The following is a 5,382-nucleotide window of genomic DNA, read 5'->3' on the forward strand; positions in this document are numbered from 1 at the left end:
AGCTTCAGCCTAGAATTGTAGAGCAATACTTTTTGCCCTTCTTCAAATTTCCTTGGGGCTATGTTGCTGTCATGCTTCTTCTTTGCTCTTTCTTTGTAAATTTTGGCATTCTCATAAGCTTCCGCTCTGAATTCTTCCAACTCTTGAATTTGCAACATCCTTCTTTCTCCAGCGGCTTTGTTATCCAAGTTCAGAAGTTTCAAGGCCCAGTATGCCTTGTGCTCCAACTCCAGTGGCAGATGACAAGCTTTTCCATATACTAGTTGGTAAGGCGACATTCCAATTGGTGTTTTGAAAGCTGTCCTATATGCCCAAAGAGCATCATCTAGCTTAATCGACCAGTCCTTCCTTGAAGTTCCCACAGTCTTTTCCAGGATTCTTTTGAGTTCTCTGTTAGATATTTCGGCTTGCCCACTTGTCTGTGGATGGTATGGTGTGGCTACCCTGTGTTTGACTCCATATTTTAGAAGCAATGCCTCTAATGGTTTGTTGCAGAAGTGGCTTCCTCCATCACTGATGATTGCTCTTGGAACCCCAAAACGGCAAAAAATGTGTTTTCTGAGGAAGTTCATGACTACCTTATTATCATTGGTTGGAGTTGCTATTGCTTCAACCCATTTGGAGACATAGTCTACTGCCACAAGAATGTAATTGTTTGAGTATGAGGAGGGAAATGGTCCCATGAAATCTATCCCCCACACATCAAACAATTCAAGTTCCAGAATGAATTGTTGTGGCATTTCATTTCTTCTTGGCAAGTTCCCAGCTTTCTGGCATTCATGGCAGTGCTTCACTAATTCTTTTGCATCTTTGAAGATAGTGGGCCAATAAAAACCACACTGCAACACCTTAGCTGCTATTCTTTCTCCTGCAAAGTGCCCTCCATAAGTGGAGCCATGGCAGTCCCATAAAACTTCCCTTCCTTCTTCCTTGGATATGCATCTTCTGAGTATGCCATCGGAACATTTTTTGAACAAGTATGGTTCGTCCCAGATGAAGTATTTGGCATCATTTACCAATTTCTTCCTTTGATGTTTGTTAAATTCCAAAGGTAAACTCCCAGTGGCCTTGAAATTTGCTATGTCTGCAAACCAGGGTGCTTTGTGAATTACCATGAGTTGTTCATCAGGAAAGCACTCATTTACATGTGTGCTTTGTGTGCTTCCTTCTTCACATGGTATCCTTGATAAATGATCTGCCACCTTGTTTTCTACACCCTTCTTGTCTTTGATTTGAATGTCAAATTCCTGCAACAAAAGAACCCATCTAATAAGTCTTGGTTTAGATTCTTGTTTAGCAAGTAAATATTTTAAAGCTGAATGATCAGTGAAGACAATGACTTTAGATCCAATGAGATAAGATCTAAATTTGTCAAATGCAAAGACTATTGCCAAGAGTTCTTTTTCAGTGGTTGTGTAATTCTTTTGGTTAGCATTCAAGACTTTACTGGCATAATAAATCACATGCACCAAATTGTTTTTCCTTTGTCCTAACACGGCCCCAATAGCAAGGTCTGATGCATCACACATCAGTTCAAAAGGTAAGTTCCAATCAGGTGGGGCAATGATAGGTGCAGAGGAAAGTTTTTGCTTCAAAAGATCATAGGCTAGCATGCAATTTTTATCAAATACAAAGGGTGTATCAGAGACGAGCAAGTTACTCAAAGGTTTTGCTATTTTAGAAAAGTCTCTAATAAACCTTCTGTAAAAACCAGCGTGTCCCAAAAAGCTTCTAACTGCCTTGACATTACTAGGTGGAGGTAGTTTTTCAATGATTTCCACCTTAGCTCTGTCCACCTCCATGCCTCTATTAGAGATTTTGTGGCCAAGGACTATTCCTTCTGTGACCATGAAATGACACTTTTCCCAGTTTAATACTAGGTTAGTCTCTTGGCACCTCTTAAGCACCAAGGCAAGGTGGTGTAGGCAGCCGGGAAAAGAATCCCCAAACACAGAAAAATCGTCCATGAAGACCTCAATAAATTTTTCAATCATGTCCGAAAAGATGGACAGCATGCATCTTTGGAAAGTGGCAGGTGCATTGCACAACCCAAAGGGCATGCGTCTATAAGCAAAAACTCCATATGGACAAACAAATGATGTTTTCTCTTGATCACTAGGATCAACTACTATTTGGTTGTAGCCCGAATATCCATCCAAGAAGCAATAGTAAGCATGTCCGGCAAGCCTTTCAAGCATCTGATCCATGAATGGGAGTGGGAAATGATCTTTTCTGGTGGCTTCATTGAGTTTCCTGTAGTCTATGCACATCCTCCATCCAGTAACGGTTCTTGTGGGTATGAGTTCGTTCTTCTCATTTGGAACCACAGTTATGCCACCTTTCTTGGGCACTACATGGATGGGACTAACCCATGGGCTATCAGAAATGGGGTAGATTACCCCTGCCTGCCATAACTTCCTCACTTCCTTTTGTACCACTTCTTTCATGACGGGATTCAATCTTCTTTGAGCTTGAATGGAGGGTCTAGCATCTTCTTCTAACAAGATTTTATGCATGCATATGGATGAACTTATCCCCTTCAAATCAGCTAGGGTCCATCCAATGGCATCTTGATGAGTTTGCAGCACCTTGATCAATTCTTCTTCTTGTTCTTGGCTCAAGGCCGAGCTAATGATAACAGGGTGACTCTCATCACTACCCAAGTATGCATACTTGAGATTAGGGGGCAATGCTTTGAGCTCAGGTTTTGGTGCTTCCTTTTCTTCTTTCACTTTCTCTGGCCTGCTTAGCATAGTTGTGTCATCATCCTTGATATCACTAACTTCAATATCCTTGGTGAACTCCTCCTCTGCCACTTCCTTTATTGTTTCCTCAAAAGTTTCTTGTACTGCAATGTCCACTACATCAACCCTCATGCATTCCCTTAGTGATTCTGATGGATAGCTCATTGCCTTGAATACATTAAACACCAATTTCTCATCATGGAGTCTAAGGGTGAGTTCACCCTTTTGTACATCTATGATGGCTCCAGCAGTAGCTAGGAAGGGTCTTCCCAGAATTATTGAAGCTTTGGCTTCTTCCTCCATATCTAACACCACAAAATCAGCAGGAAATATAAATTCTCCCACTTTCACCAACAAATCCTCAACTATCCCATGAGGGAATTTAAAAGTTCGATCTGCCAATTGGAGGGCCATTCTTGTTGGTTTGGCTTCTTCAATCTTCATTCTTCTCATCATTGTTAGCGACATCAAATTGATGCTGGCCCCTAAATCACACAAGGCCTTCTCCACCATGACTTCTCCTATAATACAGGGGATTTGGAAACTGCCTGGGTCCTTCAATTTCTGAGGCAATTTGTGCTGAATGATGGCACTGCATTCTTCAGTTAACAACACAGTTTCCTCATTTCTCCAGCTTCTCTTCTTGGTCATTAATTCTTTTAAGAATTTTGCATAGAGTGGCATTTGCTCTATTGCCTCAGCAAAGGGAATGTTGATTTGAAGCTTCTTGAAAATCTCCAAGAACCTGGAGAATTGGCCATCCTTTTCACTTTTCATCAAACGTTGAGGATAAGGTGCTTTAGGTGTATAAGGCTTCAAGACCTCTTTTTCTTTTTCTTTTGTTGCAAACGGTGTAACAGATTGTCCTTGTTCTTTGTCTTTCACATTTTCCTTTGCTTCATCCTCTGTGGTTTCCCTTGAAATCTCCTTTAGATTCTTTCCACTTCTGAGTGTTATGGCCTTACATTCCTCCCTTGCAATAGCCTTGGCAGCATGAGAACTGCTTGTCCCAGGGGCTTGCTTAGTCAAATACAAAATTTGATTTTCTAGCTTCTGGATGGCAGCTCCTTGGTTTTGCAAGTTAGAATTTACTTCTTCCTTAAAAGCCTTCAATTCAATTATGTCTTGGCTCATGGTTGCAAGCATTCCTTCCATCCGGTTTAATTGATCTTGAAATTGTTGGTTCGGATTAGGTTGGGTATGTTGATTATTTTGGCCATGATATGATGATTGGGGGTAAGTGTTTTGTGTGGCTTGGTATGATCTTTGGTTGGAGTTTTGGTATGTGGAATTGTTTTGTTGGTTGTGGTTGTAAGGTTTGTGGTTTTGTGGTTGGGTTTGTTGGTTTCCCCACCCAAAGTTTGGGTGGTTTCTCCAGCCTGGGTTGTAAGTGTTGGAGTGTGGATCATATGATTGCCTTTGTTGGTTTCTCACATAGTTAACCTCATCCCAATCACCTCCTTCAATGCCTACTTCCTCTTGATCTTGTGTGTGTATTGCAGCCACTTGCTTTGTTTCTAATTGCCTGGTAAGTTCTGCTAGTTGCTTGGCAAACACCTTGTTTTGGGCTAGAATTGTATCAACATGGTTCAGCTCCATGACTCCCTTAGTGTTGTGCCTTTCTGATGCATAGTAGTACTCATTCTCAGCCACTGTCTCAATCACTTCAATGGCTTCTTCCACGGTCTTTTTCTTGTTCAATGAACCTCCTGATGAATGGTCTACAGCCTTCCTTGATTCATAAGAGAGCCCATCATAGAAGATGTGCAATTGCACCCAATCATGGAACATGTTTGGTGGGCATTTCCTTGTCAAGTCCTTGAATCTCTCCCATGCCTCGTAGAGAGTTTCACCATCTTGTTGTCTAAAAGTCTGGACCTCAGATCGAAGCCTATTGACCTTTTGTGGAGGGTAGAAACGTGCCAGAAACTTGCCTTCCACCTCATCCCATGTGGTTAGGCTCCCCCTTGGGAATGATTCCAGCCACTTAGCTGCCTTGTCCCTAAGTGAAAATGGGAACAAGAGCAGTTTATAGGCATCTTCCTGGACTCCATTGGACTTCACAGTGTCACAGATTCTCAGGAATTTTGTGAGATGTTGGTTTGGGTCTTCATTAGCACTTCCTCCAAAGGAACAATGATTTTCCACCAATGATATTAGCTGTGGCTTGAGCTCAAAATTGTTGGCCTGAATGGGTGGTTTCTGGATGCTACTACCACAATTCCCAGAGGTTGGGTTTATGTATGAACTAAGAACCCTCCTCTCAGGAATGGCATTGTTTCCATCAGCTCTCTCATGGTTGTGAACTTCTCTATCCATGTTGAGATCTAGAGCTTCCTCAAAGTTGTCCTCAGATTCTCCTTCAGATTCCTCTTCTCCCACTACTCTCTTCCCTCTTGCTTCCCTTCTAAGTTTATGAAGGGTTCTTTCCGGTTCGGTATATGGAGGAGTTGATGTCCCTCCTCTCCTACCTGTCATACAAGAACACAGCTCAAACACAAACAAGTGAAATACTCTTGGTTAATGGAAGAGTATGGTTAGATCAATTGAGGAATTAAATCAAACAGTTAGTGAGTCAGTGAGTTAGTTGCATGGATTTAAAGGCATAAAGAAGGAAAGCATGTAAAAGTGCAGAAAT

General features: G+C 41.7%; 1 non-coding gene across 1 annotated transcript; it reads left to right on the top strand.

Moving 5' to 3' along the window:
• The first annotated feature begins 4,533 nt into the window (after positions 1-4,533).
• Positions 4,534-4,637, top strand: LOC148555337 (small nucleolar RNA R71). Its single transcript, XR_015886588.1, has one exon. It is a non-coding gene; the product is annotated as a small nucleolar RNA R71 (small nucleolar RNA).
• Positions 4,638-5,382: the final 745 nt, after the last annotated feature.

The sequence above is a fragment of the Arachis ipaensis genome, chromosome B6, assembly GCF_059453495.1.
Source record: "Arachis ipaensis isolate K30076 ecotype BB chromosome B6, ASM5945349v1, whole genome shotgun sequence".
Lineage (NCBI taxonomy): Eukaryota > Viridiplantae > Streptophyta > Magnoliopsida > Fabales > Fabaceae > Arachis > Arachis ipaensis.